At 41.6% G+C, this 22,863-nt stretch overlaps 1 protein-coding gene and 1 pseudogene across 3 annotated transcripts in view; both read right to left on the bottom strand.

Moving 5' to 3' along the window:
• The window catches only part of KCNH1 (potassium channel, voltage gated eag related subfamily H, member 1), a 457,455-nt gene that overhangs the window by 171,842 nt on the left and 262,750 nt on the right, over positions 1–22,863 (bottom strand). The window lies entirely within an intron of this gene.
• On the bottom strand, positions 16,766–19,948 carry LOC105509188 (annotated as a pseudogene). The gene has a single exon (XR_001001398.1). The product of XR_001001398.1 is annotated as an importin-7 pseudogene (transcript).

Below are 22,863 nucleotides of genomic sequence, written 5' to 3' on the forward strand. Positions count from 1 at the left end.
GTTCAATATCCTATTAATACCAATTAATACCATAAAAGGCCAGCCTTCAAGGCCCCCTGTAAGATCCAGTGGACTATAAGCTCTCAACTAGTTCCTTCTAGCTCTGAGTTTCTGGGATCCTCTACATTGTCAAGAAAACCATCAGGGAATGGGAAGTTTATTTTACTCCCTGCACAGCAAATGCTGAATTTTAGAATATTGTTCAGGCTGGGAAAGATAATTAACTGTGAAATAACTTCTACTCCTATATAGCTAGATTAAATGTAGATATTCTTAAAACTGCTTAAGAAATTGTAAAATCTCTCAGCCATCCATGGTGATAACTTTATAGGACTGGGGACATGGGAAAAAGTAACAGGCCCATGCAGATCCAAAATCTTGAATCTCTATGGGAATAATCACTGCTATTATTATACCCCAAGGCTTCTATAATCTCTTATTTTAATATGGGGAAAACTGTTCCCTAATAGGTTTTTCCCTGTATATATATAGGATCTATCTTCTTTTCTAAGGACGAATGAACCCTAATAAATTATGACCCTAATGAATTGTTAATACTACTGGACTAAAGCAGTAGGGGACCAGGGACAGAGACTTGGTATCGTCTTTCAATCCCACGCACACTCTGGAGGGGATTAAGAAATCTATGTGGGCCGGGCGCAGTGGCTCAAGCCTGTAATCCCAGCACTTTGGGAGGCTGAGACGGGCAGATCACGAGGTCAGGAGATCGAGACCATCCTGGCTAACATGGTGAAACCCCGTCTCTACTAAAAAAATAAAAAAAACAAGACAAAAAACTAGCCGGGCGAGGTGGCGGGCGCCTGTAGTCCCAGCTACTCGGGAGGCTGAGGCAGGAGAATGGCATAAACCCAAGAGGCAGAGCTTGCAGTGAGCTGAGATCCAGCCACTGCACTCCAGCCTGGGCGACAGAGCGAGACTCCGTCTCAAAAAAAAAAAAAAGAAATCTATGTGGGATAACACCGTGTGAGAGAATCCTGAAAACTTCTGATAAGCAGGTTTTTAAGTGGCTATAACATGAGTTCCTCCTTCAACAAAATTTCTCCAAATGAATACCCATTGAGTGCTCTAATTCCACTTACTGTAGGCTCTGATGATAAACACTGACCCAACAAGCACCTATTCAGTAAATCTGATGTACTTGCAAATTTGGCTTTGTCCCCACCAGCTCTGGATTTTCCATTTGCTCTGTTAGCCAAAAATAGCACCAGGGCACAAGAGCATGTTGCTTACCTCCCCTACCATGATCGTGGAAGCTCACTGACAATCACATAAGGTCTTAGTTATTTTAATAAGACATGAAATTATTCCTTTGAAATAAGAATACTCTGCAGCATAGGGTAATAAAACCCAAAATATAACAAGTGTTATCTTAAAAAATCAAACTCTTTATTTAGAGACACGAAGAGGGTTTTTCTAGGTTGGCAGATAGACAGGGAACACAGATGGTGAGAGACCGTGCTAACAAATGGACTAGATTTAAAAAAATAACCATTATATGCTAGTCAAAGGTACAATGAGTTAATAAGCCGGGGATGTTAGAGGAATTTAAACTCAACTAACATCTACTGAGTGGTTACTAAGTGTGGGGTACAAGGTTAGATCCTTTAATCATGGCATAGCATTTATTACTCATACCGCTGTGTGGTGTTACTATTTTTCGATTTCAGGTGATAAAACAGCTGAGTTTTAAGGAAAACAGGCTGAAAATCCCCTCAGCGATGATGAGGTTGGCAACCCTAATAGACCCACGTTCTAGATCATTAGTGCAAGAGTGGTCTCTAGCATATCACCCATATGCAGTCCTTTACACCTCTGACATTACTGGCCTTCTGTAACAAGCCCTATAGCTAAAGTTGGTTTTCTTCAGTGACGAAAGTTAATTTGCACTGAGCAACCAGTACCATCTTCTCTGTCCCATCTTGTGAATAACAGCATACATCTGTGAGACAGTTGGCTGCAAGAACTCTAACGAGGATCTGTTTCCCATCTGGGAGATGGACGCCCCACCACCCACATTTCCTCGTTCGTTACATGTATTAACAAGTCAATAAGCCAAAGTTACAGAGAAAGTAGTCTTTCCTCTAAAATGTCCTCGGTGAAAGAAATAAGGATTGTGCCTGCAAATCATTCAGAGTCATCTAATACGGATCCATTACAAGACCTGCAGAAGGTAGAGAAAGCTCTCTTCGTGGAAGCAAGAAAAAGAACTGATATTGCCTAGTGCATAGCTCTGCTGTTTAGGTTGAGTTAATGTGCTTGCAAGAAATGTGGGAGTGGCATTTCTAGACCACTGGACCATTCTGATAAACCATTAAGTATACCAACAGTGATTGGTGCTCTATATGCTGAGCAATCACCCAGAAAATAGGCCCCCTGGAATACCCTATTGTATAATTTATTAAGAAACTAACCACTAATATGCTGAACTCTTCAGAAGGTGGAAGCAGCAGGCTATTTGACAAACATTTACACTCTCCCATTCTGGCTGAATGCTGATCTTTCTATGCTGTAACTCTATTCTGGTATGGGTTATCACTTAGGGTTTTGGGTTGGAATTCTTTTCTCTTTGAAAACAAATCTCCCAGCACCTGACATACTAGGGATAAACTGCCCTAAGTAGACATTGAGACAGGGAGGTCAAGGCAAATTAAAAACAACCAAATGGCACACGGTATTTACCAAAGGTCACAGGATCATGTCCATTTAATGCATGTTTGTGTAGAAAGAAGCACAGCATCAACACATTTACTGTCAGAGGTTGAGAGCAGCTGTTTGTTATCTGTAATAACATTTTGTTTTAGAAACACAGCTACCAGTGTCATCTAGTTCATCTCCTCTTAGAGAACAGATAGACTAAGAAGATGACTTGCCTTTATCTCTACTTCACATACAACTATGCTTCAGAAACAGTCAGCTGCCTTGTCCAGGTGAATAGCAGTTGACTCTGAGTAAGAAAGGCTTAGGAGTTGGTATGGCTTATTGTCAATATATCAACTAATAATTTTTTTTTTCCAAAAGATGCTGATTTACTGATGAGACCACAAAGAAGGACTTCTGTCATGGCCCATGTTTATCAATACCCTCCAGCAGCATCTGGTGCCCTTAGGGATTTCCAGCAAGCCAAGTTACAATTCCTTTTTTGGTTTAGCTGGATTTTTGGTAAAAATAACCTGTTGGGGCAAGTGAAAAAACACCTTGGTGATAAATAAGATACTGTATGTAAAAGTTTCTAACACTGTGCCCGGCATAAAACTGGCATTCAAATAGGTTTCTTCCAGTCGGGTGCAGTGGCTCATGCCTGTAATCTCAGCATTCTGGGAGGCCAAGGCAGGTGGATCACGAGGTTAAGAGATTGAGACCATCCTGGCCAACATAGTGAAACCCTGTCTCTACTAAAAATACCAAAAAATTAGTTGGGCAAGGTGGTGCATGCCTGTAATCCCAGCTACTTGGGAGGCTGAGGCCGGAGAATCACTCGAACCTGGAAGACAGAAGTTGCAGTAAGCCAAGATCTCGCCACTGCACTCCAGCCTGGCAACAGAGCAAGACTCCATCTCAAAAAAATAAACAAACAAATAGTTTTCTTCCTTTCTTCCATCTCTCTTCTTTCATGAAGATTGTTATTTTAATAATGCAGTAAGATGGATGGGAATGGGAAGACCTGCAAAGCATTTGTATGGGCTAGCATTTGTTGTACCTGGAAAACAAGTTTAGAAGTCACTGGAGTTACCATCATGGATTTTCCAAACTATGTCTCCACCTGTTTGATTCAACTCAACAAACATTTATTAAGTATGCATTATATGTCAGAATAGTGCTGGGGATATACAAATAAAAAACAAGGATTCTGCTCCATGTGCTCACAAAATCACAAGGAAGCAGCTTCCAGAGGCACATTTGGAGGGATGCAGGGAAGAAAAATGAGTGAATGCCTGCTCTCCAGGACAAGAATTTAATTAACATAATCGAAGCATAATGAGACTAACTGTAGCATGTAAATATTGCCAATTAACCAACAAGTGCCCAATTTCCCCACAAATTTAAAAATTACAGCCTTTTTTTAATTATTGAAGGAGGGCAAAAGTCAGTGTCAACAAGAAAAGCAAGTTCTTCCCATACTGTTTACAGAGAGGTCAAAAGATAGACCTGCCCCTCAAAATCTTCATATAAGTACTAGATTTAAAAGCAAGGTGTGGTCAGGCTGGCTCACACCTGCAGTCCCAGTACTTTGGAAGGCCAAGACAGGCAGATCAATTGAGGCCAGGAGTTCGAGACCTGCCTGGGAAACATGGTGAAACCTCGTCTCTACTTCTCTACCAAAAATACAAAAATTAGCCAGGTGTGGTGGCAGGTGCCTGTAATCCCAGCTACGTGGGAGGCTGAGGCAGGAGAATCGCTTGAACCCGGGAGGCAGAGGTTGCAGTGAGCCAAGATTGCACACTGCACTCTAGCCTGGGCAACAGAGTGAGACTCCGTCTCCAAATAAATAAATAAATGCAAGTTCACAAAATCTCATCATTTATGTGCAGAGGAACACTTAATCCAAAAGCTAAAGCAACCTGTTGTTTGTGTCATGGCTAAAGAACAAACAAGGGTAACAGCGAAGAAGCACAAAAATACCTCCATTAATTAGGGTCATGTTATTCCCACTGTAAATCCTAATCACTGGTTAGAAGTGAAGTTTCATTAAGGTCATTAGTGCCTATCAGGAAATTATAATATACTTACACTAAAATGTCATATTCTAATACTTCCCACAGGAATCTAAATTAAGTCAAGTTTCCATGCAATAATTCTTGTAATACATAAACCTATCACCCCCTTTTCTGTGTGTGTGTGTGTTGTTTTTAAGAAATTTTTTAGCATCTCCCTCATGACCAAAAATTACCATGAGCAAAACTAGATAGAATGTAACCATTCCCCTAGCTGTAAGTGTGCAGGCCAGAGATGAACAGTGGAAGACTGAAAGGGTGGGCCAGATCCTGGAAGGCAACTGTCCTTTAAGATGAAAAACAACGATAACTGCTGAGAAATCTCAACCTTAAGTGCATTGAAAGTTGATAATGTCCACCTATGTGGTGAAGAATTTGTGAAACAGGACTGTCAAAGGGAGTTATAGGTTCTTGGAAGTAAGAAGCTCCATCTTTTGAATCTTAATACCTTCTAGACAGTTAAAGATAGTGTCTTATAGATAGTAATACCTTATAGATAGTAGACATTCAATAAATGTTGTCTGAATTATGTTACTCAACATACCATATCTCTTTCCTGTCATTTTACAATTTAGAAAATGATTTGACACCGAGAATTGACACCATACAAATCTGCCAATGCTCACATTTCTCTTACTGACTGGTTGGTCACATGGCTACTTTCCCTAACCCTTGTCTTTATAAATTTAATTCAATTTAATTTGCATTGAGTTGAGTTCTGCCAAGACTCAATAGTCCATGTTAACAACCCACATTCTAGATCATTAGTGCAAGAGTGGTCTCTAGCATCTCACTCACATGCAGTCCTTTATATCACTGACATTACTGGCCTTCTATAATAAGTCCTATAACTAAAGTTTTTTTCAGTGGTGGAAGTTAATTTGCACTGAGCCATCAGTACCATCTTCTCTGTCCCATCTTGTGAATAACAGCATACATCTGTGAGATAGTTGGCCAAGCTACAATCTTAGTCATGTGACATTTTTCTGTATGAAAAACAAATTAGGTTCTTATGAGGCCCAAGCATGAAATTTTGGCTTCATAATAATATACTATATATTCAACTTCATAATAACATCTTACCAACTGGGCCTCCATGCCAATTTTTTTCTAGTTTATGATTCTTCTCAAATAAACTACAGATTCCTTAATTGCATGTGTGGCAGAGCACATTATTAGGTGTTATAGAGGTTACAAAGGTAAAGAGTTAAGTATCTTAGACCTTAAAAAGCTTAGAGTATAGCAGAGAAAGAAATGTATGCAACTAATTACAATTCAAGGCAAAGTAAAATAACTTTAAGAGAAAAAAAAATTAAGTAGCACACTAAAAGGCAAGGCAAGGTTACTTCTAGATAGGATATCAACTGCTTCTTTAAAGATATGAGCATTGGAATCTGGCCTTACACATATACATACATATGTGTGTGTGTATTATGTGCACATATTAAAATATATATATACTTGTACAGAATCCTGTAAACATTCTACCATATGAATACAATTCAGACAGAATTAAAAACAACAGAATTCCCTCTAAGAATTTCTATAAGGATTCATTTAGATCACCATTGCCTCCTTGGAGGATTTGAATTAGAATAGAGTTTGTGAAACCATGGTTTTAAGCCATAAGCCTTTTTTTTGTTTTTTTTTTTTGTTTTTGAGACGGAGTCTCACTCTGTCGCCCAGGCTGGAGTTCACTGCAAGCTCCGCCTCCTGGGTTCGCACCATTCTCCTGCCTCAGCCTCCCGAGTAGCTGGGACTACGGGCACCCGCCACCACGCCAAGCTAATTTCTTGTATTTTTAGTAGAGACGGGGTTTCACCATGTTAGCCTAGGATGGTCTCGATTCCTGACCTCGTGATCCGCCCACCTCGGCCTCCCAAAGTGCTGGGATTACAGGCGTGAGCCACCATGCCTGGCTTTTTCTTTTTCTGAGATGGAGTTTTGCTCGTTTGCCCAGGCTGGAGTAAAATGGCGTGATCTCTGCTCACCGTAACCGCCGCTTCCTGGATTCAAGCGCTTCTTATGCCTCAGCCTCCCGAGTAGCTGTGATTACAGGCATGCGCCACCACGCCTGGCTAATTTTGTATTTTTACCAGAGGGGGTTTCTCCATGTTGGTTAGGCTGGTCTGGAACTCCTGACCTCAGGTGATCTGCCCACCTCGGCATCCCAAAGTGCTGGGATTACAGGCATAAGCCACTGCACCCAGCTGCCATGAGCCTTTTAATCAAGCAACAATTTAAATAGAAGTTCGATATGTAAAACAAAGAATGGCTACTTAGGGTAGGAGAGGAAGGAACTCCATCTACCCCACCCCTTTCCCAAACTTGCCCACAGCCCAGGGTAGAAACTCCTTGACAAGATGACCAACAAATCCCTTCCTGCTGTCACTATCTGTGATTTAAGTCTAAGTCCATGGAGCACATGGCAAACCACAGCACCGTGTGTCTTAGAAGGAACAACATGTTGTATGAGCCCTGGGATCTTCCCTGGGGAGCATTTCCTGTATTTAGGGGAGGAAACTGAACATATGTGAGAAGAAGTAAAACAAAGCACTTGTTTAAGTGCCTGTCCTAGGAAGAAAGCTTTCAAAAAAGGAAAAAAAAGTCAAGGAAGACATCACAGAAGGAGAAAAGAGAACATGAGCTGTGAAAGACACTGATTAGCAGGAAGAGATAAAGCAAATAATTAATTTTTATCTAAAAACATTTGGGGCCAGGTGTAGTGGCTCGGGCCTGTAATCCCAGCCTTTTGGGAGGCCAAGGTGGGTGGATCACTTGAGGTCAGGATTTGAGACCAGCCTAGCCAACATGGTGAAACCCCATCTCTACTAAAGAAAAAAAATACTACAAAAAGTAGCTGGGCGTGGTGGCACGCACTCGTAGCTCCAGCTACTCAGGAGGCTGAGGCATAAGAATTGCTTGAACCCGGCAGGCGGAGGTTGCAGTGAGCTGAGATCCTGTCACCGCACTCCAGCCTGGATGACAAGAGTGAGACTCTGTCTGAAAAAGAAGAAAATTTTTTTAAGAAAAGCATTTGGATCTGTGTTAAATGCAGAACCCAGAAATTAACTGCTAAATCCAAAGGGGGCTTTGGAGATGTGCAGGCCTATCGCTCCTCCCACAGTTCTGCTAGCTCAGCCTTGGCAAAGCAAGAACTCTGGAGGGACTTTGGGGCACCAGCTCAGGCCTGACACAGCAGTCTCAACAGCAAGCCAAGAGGCAGAACAATGCCACTCTAACATCATGATTCACAATGAGTGAAAACCACAATAAAGCTTTTCATCAGAGGAAAGGGAAAACAGTCTTTGTTTATCAGCATCCTGGGGGAGATCAAAAGCCTACTTTCTAGAGCTTGTTCCAGATGTCTCTTCTACCTCTTTAGAGCCTACTGGCCTCCAACAGCCATGCTCAGTATCTCCCATTTCATGCACAAAAAGGTTATTTCAGGCACAGCAAGAGAGCAGGCAGCTTTCTGCATTCTCATGCTGCCAAATCAACCTTCTCACTCACCTAAAGGGCTATTCAATATGTGTCTTCATGGCCCACGTATCCTCAGAAGACAAAGCCATGTGCTGTCTGCTCTGGGACACAGAAAAAGGAGTCAATCCAGCCTTCTCTCTGAGTTGACTAAATCATGCTACATGATTCTCTCTGGCCACAGCACTGCCAGCCTTTGGAAAGCTATGACTCCTGAGCCCAAGAAGCTCCCAGCTAATAGAGAACATGTTGTTGTCTCCCTCAGAGTGTTCTTGGTCTAGTGTGCCTGGGTACCTTGTTCTTTCATTTTCTCATTTCTTGAGCTAAGACATAACTATCACAACCAAAAGAATCTACTTCTGTCATCCCAACGGTGTGGCAGGAAAGCTATGTTCTTAAAATAAAAGTCACACGACACTGAAAAGTGAAGCAACACTGGATTTGAAAGTCAGGAACTAGATTAGTGTCATACCTCTGCCACTCACTAGGTGAGTAACTTTGAGAAGTCACATTACCTCTCTGACTTTTGTTTCATCAATTGGAGATATACCTATTCAAAAATCAATAAATACCATCATGTGTCACTTAACAATAACATACAGTTTGAGAAATACATTTTTAGGTGATTCCATCCTTGTGTAAGCATCATAAGAGTATACTCATATGAACCTAGATGGGATACCTACTATAATCCCAGGCTATTTGGTATAGCCTGTTGCTCATAGGCTACAAACCTGTACACCTTGTTACTGCACTAAATGCTGTAAGCTGTAATAACACAATGGTAAGTATCTGTGTATCTACAAATACCTAAACACAGAAAAGACACAGTAAAAATATGGTATTATAACATTTGGGAACCACCGTCCTTTACATGGTTTGTTGTTGAGTGAAAGGTTATGTGGCACATGACTGTATTTACTGAGTCCCTGCCTACTACATGCCAGGAATCATGCTAAATGCTGAGGATATTCTGGTGAGCAAATCAGACTTGGCCTTTGCCCCCACACAGTTTAAAGACTAGCAGAAGAGAAAGAGAATAAATAAGGAAACAATTACATATTTACAAATTAGAAGTGTTTGGAAGGATATAAAAAAAAAACCAACAATGTGCTCAGAAAGAAAGCAAGATGGAGAACGAGGTTTTTCTCCCTCTGGGGGTACAGAAAGCATCTGTAAGGGGAGTATGTGTGAGGGAGGAGGAAAAGCCATCAGAGAATACAGTGGAGAAGGGGGATTCTAGGCTGAAGGAACATCATAGACAAAGGCCCAGAGGGAAGGAGGGGCTTAGCATGTTCAAAAGCTCAAAGAAGTTCAAGTGTTCGGAGCTGGGAGCTTGGGAAGCAAGAGGAGGTGGTGCGCGAGAAGGCTGGAGAGGGAGCAGGCAAGCAAAGTAACTAAGTCCTGCAAAGCTGCAGTGCTGTGCCTAGCACATAATAGGCCCTCAATCAACATGGGCTGCATGCAAAGGTTTTCTTTGACCAGGAGAATAAATTTTAATTTATAACCTAAATGACTTCTAGGAACCCTGCTATTTTAATAATTCTAGTCCCCAGATTGCTGAGGAAAAAAATTTTAAAGAGCCCCTTGTCCTTTGTGAACCACAAAATAAACAAAACCCCTGTGGAATGAGAATTTCACCCTTAGAGTCCCTACCTCATCCACCAAAGACAAGAAGGCACTATTTAAATAATATTTAGGCAAACATGCTTGGCCCAAGGGAAACAGTAAGTGCTTCTAAAGCTACAAACATTATGTAGGTTACAGGTTAAAATCATTTCATGGTTCACTTTCTTTCATGAACAAACACTAGCTTTACTAATCAAGAAAAGATGTTAGAATTTCTTAGATATCCCATTAAAAAGACCCATACAGCCAAAGGCAATGTGGAAATTCTAGGCACCACTATTGCCATCTGTTCATGCTCAAAAGGTGGGTTTTTGCATCACATCTTACCTGAGTGGTATGTCCTCTTTTGGGGCCCCTGTCTTCTATTCTTTCCCTAGTTCCAACATTTCCATCATGTGCTAGCTTTTCCAGTGGAAACCAAGCATGAATACAAGGCCACTGAAAAGCTCCACTGAAAAATCACTAAAATGTTCATTTTTCCAAGATAATGTTTGGTAGCTATGGTAAAAAAGTGCAAGAGATTTGGAGTGAGACAGAGCTGGATTCAACCCCCAGCTCTACCACTTACTGGCCATGTAAACTTTTGTTTGTTTTTGAGTCTCAGTTTCTTTTTCTGTCAAGCAGAGATAACAGATACCTGACAGGGTCTCTGTGGCTTAAAAGGGATCACATCTAAAGCCCCTTACCCATGGTATGGAGCATAGTAGGCACAAAATAACAGAAAGCCAGGTTTGGAAGGTGGCACAAGTTTGAGATGCAGCAAAGTCCTTGCAGCCAGGACTGCTCCCCAGAGGCTTGACCACTGAGGCAGATGATAAACAGAGAGAGCTGGAGCTTGTCATGAGAGGCCAACCCTGCTGACTCAACAGTGCCAGAACCTCTGCAATGGACCTCAAATTCCCCAGGGAGGAGGGATTTAGGTCCTCCTACAGGAGGACCCAGGGCTCCTGGTGGTCAAGTGCATTCCTCCCCAGGGACAAGGGCACTCTACAGAGCCCAGGCCCAGCCTGACTGGGTGCAACTAACCAGAGAAGCATTTACCTTTAGGAGCTTCAAAAGCCACAACTGCCCCTAGCCCACGGTCAGAGAAACACAATCCTTGGAAGATTTATCAGGTCTTGCCAGGTCCCTGGTTTGCATCTTTCTTGTGAAATGGATCCATTGTTAGTCCTGTCTTTCTGATCAATACCTTTGTCTAAATTCTGCCTACAGACCCAAACCGTCCTGGTTCAAGTCAGCCCAGTTATCTTCTGCCTCTTGTGAATTATTTGTTAAGCATTTTCTTTTTCTTTTTTTTTTTTTTTTGAGACAGAATCTTGCTCTGTCGCCCAGGCTGGAGTGCAGTGGCCGGATCTCAGCTCACTGCAAGCTCCGCCTCCTGGGTTTACGCCATTCTCCTGCCTCAGCCTCCTGAGTTGCTGGGACTACAGGCGCCTGCCACCTGGCCCGGCTAGTTTTTGTATTTTTAGTAGAGACAGGGTTTCACCGTGTTAGCCAGGATGGTCTCGATCTCCTGACCTCGTGATCCGCCCATCTCGGCCTCCCAAAGTGCTGGGATTACAGGCTTGAGCCACCGCGCCCGGCCTGTTAAGCATTTTCAATTCTTCTTCTAGGAGACTGATGACTCCAAATCAGGTGACATTTTAATACCCCTAGCAGTAAAAGCATTTATCTAAGCCAAAAAAAAAAAAAAAAGAAACCAAAGTCTTATCTACTGGCATAATGTGTTTATCTCAATGGGTTTTATCACATAAATGAAATAAAAGAGGGCCAAAAATCATGTTATTCCAGAAACATTCTTCCCCTAATATTTATAATGCAATGTTAAGCAGGAAAAATTCAGCAAATGATCAATTTAGAGAAAAGGAGTCTTTATATTTGGAATTTACCCATTAACTTAAAATCCACAAATCTTGTTTTATACAATAATGTATTCCTCCTCCCAATCTCAATATATTATCAAGTTATAATGAGAAAGTTTATATCTCATTTCACAGAATAACAAAAATAGAAGGGTTATCCCCTCAACATATAAATGAGGAAACTGGGACTCAGAGACCAAATTGCTTCAGATTAATTCAGCTAGCCCAAGAAAAGGGATGAATAATCAAGGCCTAATTCCAGTATGGTCAAAAATAAGAAAATAGAGAAAGGTACCTGGAAAATCTACAACCAAAGGCACAGGCTCCCAAAACCTGGATCTACAGAGCCAACTTTTACCCATGGCAGCTTTGGGAGCATCTCTGAAGAGCAGATTAAGAAATGTGGCAGAACTTATGTCTGAAAGGTCTGGAGACCAGGCTGGAAAGTGGTAGCTGTCCACCAGTTACAACCAGGGGCATCATCCACCTGGGGCTGGCCCATCAATGGTGTGGACATTGTGGCCATGGTTACAGTGACCACCTGAGGAGAAGGGAGAAGTCTAGATTCCAGGTGTCTGTCGATTTTTAGGATGTGGTCTTGACCATATTCTCCTCTTACAGGCTGAGAACTAAACATAAAATGGAGCAGGTAAGTGTATCAAGAACACAGATTTAGCCAGAGAACGCAAATGTTCTGCTAGCACCACGGAGATCTCATACGTGTATAGATACAGAAAACCAGACAATTGACCTTAGCTCTGGCTTGAGCATCATGACAGCCCCTGGGCTGGGAAGTAATAATTCAGACAATAGATGTTTAGCTGATGATAAGTGTCTGGGGCTCACCTCTTAGCCTATCCTTTGCAATTTCTTTTTATTCATTTTAACCTGATATCCCCCTGCATACAAATGTTTAGTGATGAAGGAGGGTACTGGCATGAATGTGAGAAAGTTCTAGAAGTTTCCTCCTCTCAAGAGCATCAGCTAAAGTTTTATCCGCTTCAGAACAAGTAAACATACCCCAGGCCAGAGACATCACCAGTTACAGGCAAAAACACTCATTGACAGCCAGAAGAAGAAACCACAATCAGAGAGGGGGATACTGCAGAAGGGGGATTAAGATACTCTCTCACACAATTTTCTAAGCAAAGAATTTAAAAGACAAGAGACATGAACCCAGCCTTTCTTAAATCCCTTACTATTGACTGTAAGCTTCTAAGCAAAGTTGATTTCCCCTGTTCCCAAATAATATTCCACCCACTCCGGTGGCCAATAGCTCCATCAAAGGTGTAGGCATTGTGGCCATGGCTACAGGGACCACCTGGGGAGAAAAGATAAGTCCAGGCTGCAGATGTCTGTTGATTTTTAGGATGTGGCCTTGACCATATTCTCCTTCTTTAGGCCTGGAACTAAACATAAAACATAGAGCAGGTAAGTGTATCCAGAATATAGACTGAGCTAGAGAGTGCAAAGTTGCTCTGCTAGCACCATGGAGAGCGAAGCCGTCTCAGTAGGCTCATGTGTTATTTGGGGTCACCTGCCCTCCCCATTCACCTGCTGCCTTTCTATAGCAGAGTGTCACGACTCAGCTGGGAGTGCTGTGATGGCTTCACACATAGTCAAGGGGGCTGGACATTGCTATTAATATAATCCATTTTTCCCCTTAGTACTTTCTCCCTGCAGTGATTCATTCCACCTGCAAGTACTTGAGCTGTACCTGGGTAGCTCATTTATTTGCAAATAATAATTCACAAGCATTAAAAAAGTAGGCAATTAGCTTATTCTTAATCTTAATATTCTTAATCTTAATCTTAATCTAGCAGGTGGTCTCCTGCCCCAAGCAATGATGCAGGCATTCTGGAGTCATCTCTGCCTCTTGCTGTACATGTTACTTTGCCTCCATCACCAAGACCCTTTCAAATGTTCCTCCTTAGAAAATCTCAAGTTCTCAACTGAGCTTGTTATAGAAAAAGAGTTACAAACCCTTTGGGCAGCTGCCATCTAAAAACTCAGTTTTCCATATTTAGCTAGAGACCACAGTTTTCACTGAACTCATTTGTAAGATTAGTACCAACCACTCTTTAGAGAAATTTGCTGGAAGGGATGTTTCATGTAGCACTCCCAAACCAGAGTCTTCCTGGAATAATCCCCACTCACATGATGTCACAAAAGCCAGAAACAGCCCCTGGAAAAACTTAAACATCAGTTGCTCTTTGTCCTTCAAATGAGCATTAAGGTAGATTTCTGCTGCTCCTCCCTAACCGTCACCCCAAAACTGCTTCTCCCACTGATTTCTAGGGCAGCTTACCTGAAGGGTGAGGTGATGAGAAAGTTGATCAAGATGAAACATTAAAGCTAAAAAACACAAATGAAGGCAAGGACATTTGTCCAACCTCTTCTTGTTCATTCTCCAGCTCTGTCTCTGCCATGTGCACAAATCACCCATTTAGGCACATTTATATCCCAGAATTCTAACTCCTCTCTGTTCAAGCCTTTACGGTGACCACCAGACGGTACCCCACCACCCCTACCCTCGTGCTAGAACTTCCCATCAAGATAAACTAATCTTGGTAATGGTTCTTACACAGAGGAGCACATTGAAATCACCGGTAGAGGAGGTATGTTAGAGATACTAGAGAAATTTGCTGGGAGGGATGTTTCATGTAGCACTCCCAAACCAGAGCCCGCCTGGAATAATCCCCACTCACATGATATCAAAAGAGCCAGAAACAGCCCCTGCAAAAAACTTAAACATCAGTTGCTCTTTGCCCTTCAAATGAGCATTAAACCCACTATATATGTATCGAGAATATATTTATTTTATATATATAAATGTATCAAGAATATATTTATTTATATATATATAAATGTATGAAGAATATATTTATGTATACACATATATATACTCATGCCTGGTGTTTACTCTGGAGGTGCTCATTTAGTAGGCCTATAATGGAGGTCTTGAATATAAACTTTTTAATAGCATCATGGATAAGTTGGATGAACTCTCAGTTGAGATGCTCTAGCTTAGAGCCTTCCTGGGGGCTTGTGAGAAATACAAAGCCATAAGCCTACCCCACGCCTACTGTGTTAGAATCTGCATGTTAACAAGCCCCTCAGGTGATCTGTATGCACATTAAAATCTGAGAAGCGCTGGCTTAGAGCACATACAGGTCAACAGGTTACTGTTCACAGCAGCAACCACACATTTAGTGCTTTATATAATGAAGACTTTACCCTTGTTAAAGGAATTTCAAATATCTGGGAGCTTAATCCTACAGAAGCAGATAATAAATATGGGAGCCTGAGGCCTTATAGGCACTCTAAAACTCACATCATGAGTCATGGGGACAGATGTCTATTTTGTTTATGCGTAAGGCCGGACCTTTGAATTTTCTTTTCTTTTTGAGACAGGTCTTATTCTGTTTCCCAGGCAACAACAGAAGTTTTCGCATGGGGGTGGGGGTGAGGGGGGACTGTCTGGTGGTTACTATAAAGGCTTGAACAGAAAGAAGTCAGGGTGAAAATGTGCCCAAATGGGTGATTTGTCCACATGGCTGAGACAAAGTGCAGTGTTGCAATCTTTTTTTTCTTAATTATGCATCTTAAACATCAGTATGTACATTTGTTTTTACAGTTATAAATTTTCTCATCTGTTTTAGACAACAGCTTGTGATAGTTTTGGATCCATTAAGATGTTGCTTTCAATTTGAAATATTTTGTGTATACATGTATATAAAAATAACCCAATGATGACTCATCTCACAGATGTTTAAGATCAATAAAGGCTTATTTTTCAACATGCAGTTAGGAAGAAAGGGAAGCAAGCCAACCTCTCTCCACTCTCTTTTTGCTGGCTTGTTTTTGCAGTGGTATCAGTAGTGTTTTTGGAGGGAACCACATGCCTTCAGCCTATCTAGTAAGATCAGATACCACAATCAACAAGAGGGGTAGAGGAGATGGGGAACGGGGAGTGGGTAAGTGTTAAATATCAATTTTTGAAGTGTGCATTTTGTACTCTTTCTAGGTACAGGATTAAAAACAGGCCAAAGAGGAAAAAATTGTTATAATTGTTATAAATTGTTATGTTGTTTTAAAACTGCAATCAAATCAAGACATAATAGCTGAATTAAGTTCTTTTAATAGATTGTACATATAGATGTTTAGCTATACTCTTAGATCAACTCTTTAACAGTAGAACTTCATATCCAATTAACATGCTCTAGATACCACCTTTCTTATTTTTTACAGTAAAGTCTGGTATTTAAATACCTACTTCTACACTGACAGCTTTAAGGAAAAGAGGACACAGAGAGAGGTGTCATTTTTAGCAGCAGTGAAATACCACCAACCCATTTTTACATACTGAATTCAAGTCCCCATCAGAAGTGAGTGGACCACAAAGTCACCAGGTACAAAATTGCTAGTTCATTTTTAAATCAATAACTTGAAATTATCCTTGCCCCCCACCCCATTACATCTTTTTATAAACAGCAAACTTTTTGCTGTTTTATACATAGGCTAGCAGGCTTGTTTCAATATGAAAGTGCTAACTCATTTATAGAGTTTTATAATCAGTTATGTAGTGCTACAATAAATGTCCAATAATCTACATAGGAACAACGATGAATAAAAATGATGAAGATTGAATAAGGCTATCAAATTACCTTATCTTATTTACATATAAAGAATAGATACCCAATGGTGAGGAAGAGAGAGAAATTGGACAAATTCTCACAGGTTTAAAAATTACATCTACCTTTGAGTTTTATACTGTAAATGAGACATTTTAAGTAGCCCATGCCTATTTTTTCCTTAGAAAAAGAAAAGTTGCCTTAATGACATCCCCTCTTGTGTCAGATTTCCACAGTGTCACTTTGAAGCTTCAGAGTCAGGATCTTACTTTCTTCAAAAAATAAAGAAAATACACCCCCTAAGGTACCTCCAATCCTCCCCACCCCCAAAATCCCGCCGGTTTCTTTTCCAGTGCCAGGTTGCATGGTCAGCTCCTATCTCCCGGGATGATTGTTGTGATTTTTTTTCTGTCCATCTATTGATCATTAGTTTAGAATAGATAACGTGAACCAGTTCTGGAACCACTACTAGGAGGAACACAAGCTCTTCACTACAATCACACAGTAGGAAAGAGAGATAAATCAATTCATCCCTGGTGCTGGGCCTCCAAAATTGAAAGAATCTGGCACAACTGGAGCACTGAATTTGTATCCTCTGTGTGTCTCAATCATTTTGGATTCATGGTCTGCTCTTCTTTGATCGGCCAGAGTTGCTACGTCTGTAACTATTGTCTTTGTTCTTCATTAAGACCATGAGTCAGAGACTGATACCACACAGGATTATGATTTTGAATAGTCTGAAAGATAGCTTTAAATATCTGATATTCAACAACAGGGTTATCTTCATCATCAGTGACTGTGGAATAGCCTTCCCGAGCAGTCTCTTCAGCATCATCTTCTTCCCAATTTTCATCATCTCCATCTTCACCTGCCTGCTTAGTCAGAATCTCCAAATATTCTTTCCCATCTTTATCAATATCATCTTCATCACTCCCCAGTTCCTCGGTTTCATCATCATCTTCAGCTTCATCATCATCACTGTCATTCTTGGACAAAAGAGCATGGCAGGCATATGCTCTTTTCAATCCATTAAATAAAAGGATAAAAGCTGGCAAAATCTGTCCAGAAACCTGATTCAAACCTTGGGGTGTCTGTTCCATATCAATAAGAGCACAGAGACTGAGACCACACATATTTCTGTCATGAAGCCTCAAGAAACAGTCAACATCATTAAGCCACTGTCTAATAAAATTATTTGTAACTGGTTCAACATTATTAGGGAAGTGAAGATTTTCTAAGGTATTGAGTAATAGGTATGCATTATAATGCAAAGTTGCAATTGCAACTTGCAGACATATAGTTCAAAGTTCACTTGTCTTAACCTCTCGTCAGTCTTTCTAAGGCTGCTTGCACGAATAAGGGAATGCACTGGTCAATGTCACGCCCTTTGCACTGCAGAAATGATGATCTCTAACAATTTTGCCGCTTGACACTCTGCATCTTCTCCTGCAACTCCTGTAAGAACCTTTTTGCACATACTGTATATCATTTCAAGATACTTGGTATCAGACAGAAGTGTCTTGCTAAGAACTGTTACATAATTACAAAGGAGCGGCATCATATCTGTAAAGTAATCAAAGCCATCTTGCTGAAAGACTTCAAATACAAGGGGTAGTAGCTGCCACATTTGTGGAGACACTTGTTGACATGTCAGGCTACACACTAAAGAGAATATCTCCTCATAAGATTCTGAGACATGCTGTTGTAAAACAGTACCAATGACCTGTAAGCAGATTCCCTCAAGCTGTTGGGTTATCTCTTTATGATCTTCAACTACAACTAAGAAGTGTGTCAGCTGTATTCAGAATTCCCACAGCAGTAACTGCTTTGTCATCACTACCTTCTTTATCAGGCCCCATCTGGATTACTTGGCTAAATGTCATTGCCAACTGTTGTGTCATTTCTACTGCAATAAGAGCAACTTCTTCGCTATTTTCACAGATACATTTTCCGAATTACATTGGTAAGGTCATCATTTTCTGTTTCTCTTATAATATGAAGAAGAGCCTGCATTACAGATCTGATGAATGGTGTGATATATTCTTTAAATTTTTCTTGATTGCTGATCAATACTTGAAAGACAATGGCAGCTTCCACTTCCACAGGCATGTCTCTATCATCAATCAGACATCTTCTTGTTAGCTCTAAAGCTGTCTGAAGGTTCTGATCACTTTTGAACTTTACTTCACAAAACTAGTGAAGCACCCAGCAAGCCCTTGCTCTCATGTAGCCTAGTTCACTGCTGAAGAGAAAGAATACATGATTCTGCAACATGTATTCCATCTGATCTTTATAGATCTTCTTCTTCAGAAGTATTTCAGCTCAAGACCCAATCATATGCAGGGCTCCATCTGTTTTCAAAGGTCAGCATTTGGTTCTGTAAGAATCTGGTAACAAAATCCCACAGTCTTTTGAAGTACCTGTTTCCTCTTACTACGGGCTGTAAACAAAAGCTTCTGGGCAGCAGTGGTAAAAGAAATGAAATCTTCAAACACATCAAACTTCATGCGTATATATTCGTAAGGTTCTTCTTCCCAAAGTTCCTCATCAGCATCTGTATAACACATCAATGGAAAAATAACATCTTGGATAATGCCTTGTATATGGCGTTTCAGATTCTTCCAGGTGAGAGCATGAGAAACTCCTTGATTAATAGAATTTAATGTCAGTTGTAAAACTTGAGGAATGATATATTGCTTCTCCTTGTATTGTTATAACACCTTTAATAAAACTTGCTGGACACCAACAACAAATGCCTTCAGAAATACTTCAGCCAACTCACTATACTCCTAGGAAACATTACCAGGGCTTCCACATCTTTCAAAAAGTCTTGCTAAAATATGTAAGGCCCACTTCTTGCATTTTCACTATGGTAACTCAGGTCGATCGTCTTCTTCAATTCGAAGTGTTTCAGTCCTCAAAATTTCTATCCATTCTGTCAGTTTCTGTTGGTTTGTCAGTTCCAGTGGTACTATATGCTGAATAAGAGCATAGAAGATCTTGAATATTTGTTTCTGGATGATGACAGACTGATCAGACTGGTCAGAAAGAAGCTGGATAAAATGATCCTTCAGAACTGGCAGAAAATGCTGCATTGCTGCTACTAATGGACTCCACTCCTCTAGTTTTTTATACTCATAATTTTTCCAAGCTGATAAAGGCAAAGAAGAATTCCTAGCCAGCAAGCACTGTTACCGTACTGAAGATAAAAGCCAATTTTGTCCACAACGGCTGTCCAGCAGCTTGGATAATCATGTTTGATGATGTGATGAATGCATGTAGTAACCTGTACCCTGATGAGCTCAGGAGAATGGATAATGGCTTCTACAATATTTTCTCAAATACAATGGCAGTCTTCTTCTGGAATAGTATAAGGGGATATATATACCCTTGTGCTGTTTCTCTACCAGGCCAATACTGTGTTATATTTTTCAAATAGATAACACCTGCCTGTCTCACAGGTAAATCCAGTTGTTCCAACAGTAATCTGGAGCAGCGGTGAGACAAAATTCAGAGACTTGTGTGTTTCACTGAGCTGGTGCTCCAAGGTCTCTCACAGGGCTGGGTCCATGGTGCCCTGCAGGGCCTCGATAATGGTGTTGGGGTCCATTGCAGCACAGATGCAGTCAAACCCGGGGCTTGGGTGCTACTGGGCCAGGAATAGTGCTACTCATTACACACATGGACCTGCTGCAGCAGCAACTGGCGCAAAAGGGCAGTGGTGCAATCTTAACTCGCTGCAACTTTGAACTCCTGGGCTCAAGTGATCCTCCCACCTCAGCCTCCCAAGTAGCTGAGACTACAGGCTCATGCTACCATGCCAAGCTGATTTTGTGTTGTTGCAGAGATAAGGTCTCACTAAGTTGCCCGGGCTTGTCTCGAACTCCTGGTCTCAAGCAATCATCCTCCCTCAGCCTCCCAAAGTGCTGGATTTACAAGCCTGAGTCACCATGCGTGGCCAATATTTTCAACAGTTAGAGGCAGGAATGAAAAACAATTCCTTTTTGCTTTGCTCAAAGTAAGTATTTGTGAGCATCCACTTAAGAGTTACTGTGCTAGATGCTGGACATACAAATAGAAATAAGACCCAGTTCCTGCTCTTGTGGAAAGGGCAACATTAGAGAAATGTTCAGGAAATGGAGCAAAGGCCCTTATCTCAGCTTAAGGAAGTCTTAGCTCACTATTGTTTGGCTGAATCTCAAAAATGTACAAACCAATAGGAGTGTCCCCTTCTTCTCCACAGATTCCCTGAAGCCAGTGAACTGTATGGCAGGAAAACCAAATACTAACTGTGATTTGCCCTGTCCTAGAAGGTAAGAGAAGGGACTTCAGGGCATGCATGTCAAGTTAGGCTTTGATGACTTGTGTTAGAAGGTTCAGGAAGAAAGGAGCATCACTTATCCCCTGTGAAAAAAAGGAATGGCCAAGAGAACTTCCTTGAATCCATGAAGAGCTTCCAAAAGAAATTTTAAGTTTAGGGATGATAAGGAACAGAAAGGCTTGGTCTGCTTTTCCTGGTGAGCCTATCAATGTACCCATCAAGCACATGCTTGTTACCCAGCAGAGTGTTGGGCACTAGGGGGTGAAGGAAGATAGAATCTAAGATTACTTTTAGCTCTGAAAACCTCAAGACCATCTAAGTTAGGCTCTTCATTTTACAAAAGACAAAGTGCAGACCCAGAAAAGGCTTTATCCAAAATCACATTACTAGCTCTTGAGTACAGGATTACTAGCAGGCTGCAATCTGGGAAGATGGCTGAAGTACACTCAACACCATATAAAACTCCAGCATCAGTACTCTGGGCAACAAGTAGTCACCAGAGGTTTCTGAGCTAGTGACCAGCTTAGTCAAAACCACTTTCCCCCTTGATAATAGTAAATGCCATTTCCAGTTAAGTTATAGATGACAGATTTTAAGTAACGTTTCCATGTCTATGTGTGAGATCTGAATGGTACCTCCATTACTGGCATTACATTTTATTCCTCAACCCTCCTCTTCACAGCTCTTATTAGGAAAGCTGGGAAAGTCAGGTGCTGAGGCCCACAGGAGCTGTGCCTTGCCAGTGTTCCTTCATGAAAGGCTGCAGCCAGAACTGTGTCCTTCCTTCTTGATGCAGGTCTCTATGCTTAACTTGTTCACCCTCTGTTCCAGAGCATTAGGTGCTCCAAGTGAAGTACTTTTGAACTCTGTCAACCCTGACCTGTCCCCTGTCATGTAGAAAGGCCCCAAGTGGTAGTTTCTGGGGCTCCTGATCATACAAGCACATGCACCCTTCTCAGGAGAGGACAATTAGAAAACTTGCTAACTAGAGGTGCCATGGCAGGTGCCAACTGGATCAGTGCAGGATGGAATAGCACATTCCAGAGAACCTCATGAGTCCACTGCTAAGGGTAATTTACAAGAAACATGCAGAGGGTTTGGCTGGATCCCCCCTGACACTAACTGAGCCCAGCTCTCACATGCCTATGGCATGGAGTGGATGGTGCCGGGGCAGGCTTTCCTCAGCCTGACAGCAGAGCAGCTGTCTCCACTATTGAGCCAGGTGTGACCCCAGAATGCCGTCTCTACCCCCTCAGCATGGTAGCAATGCCATGGCAGTGAGGATGTGGGGAATGAGAAGCAGCTTAGGGGAGACTAAGGCATTGCAGGGCTGAGGTCCACTATGCAGCTCTAGGTCCCCCTACCATGCTCCTTCAAGAACAGAGTTGGTAGTAAAAGATTGTCATCAAGTTCCTCTCAACTCAGCAAAACAAGTGGGGAAGTGAGAAAAGAAAGGAGAAGGAAGATAGTTTCCTGTGCTGTGAGGACTAATTGCAAGCAAAACATGTGTCAGCTGCCACTGCACACAGTAAACACTCAATGGATGGTAACCTTACGGGTTTGGGCTGCAGCTTTAGTGCCCAAATACTACGCCTATGGAGGGACTGAGGCACTGGGACAACAACAATCAAGGCAGGTGGAGAAAATCCTGGTTTTGATTGTACTAAAACAAATCACCTCGCCCTTAGCAGTGTAAGGCAACTAGCATTTTACTATGTTCACTGATTCTGAGCATGAGAAATTTAGAAAAGGCCCAGCAGGATGGCTTGTCTCTGTTTCTTGATATCTGGAGCCTCAACCAGAAAGATTCAAAGACTAGGGTGACTTAATTGGAATCATCTGTGAGCCATAACTGGTGGTTGACCCATGCTGTCAGCTACAACCTGAAGCTATAAGCTGGAACACCTATACATGGCCCTTCCATGTGGCTGTGTGAGTTTCTTTACAGAATGGTAGCTGGGTTCCTTTTTTTTTCTTTTTTTTTTTGAGACAGAGTCTTGCTCTCTCTCCCAGTTTGGAGTGCAGTGGCGCAATCTCGGCGCACTGCAAGCTCCGCCTCCCAGGTTTACACTGTTCTCCTGCCTCAGTCTCCCAAGTAGCTGGGACTACAGGCGCCCACCAACATGCCTGGCTAATTTTTTGTATTTTTTAGTAGAGACAGGGTTTCACCGTGTTAGCCAGGATGGTCTCGATCTCCTGACCTC

The sequence above is a fragment of the Colobus angolensis genome, unplaced genomic scaffold, assembly GCF_000951035.1.
Source record: "Colobus angolensis palliatus isolate OR3802 unplaced genomic scaffold, Cang.pa_1.0 Scaffold100, whole genome shotgun sequence".
Taxonomy (NCBI): Eukaryota; Metazoa; Chordata; class Mammalia; order Primates; family Cercopithecidae; genus Colobus; species Colobus angolensis.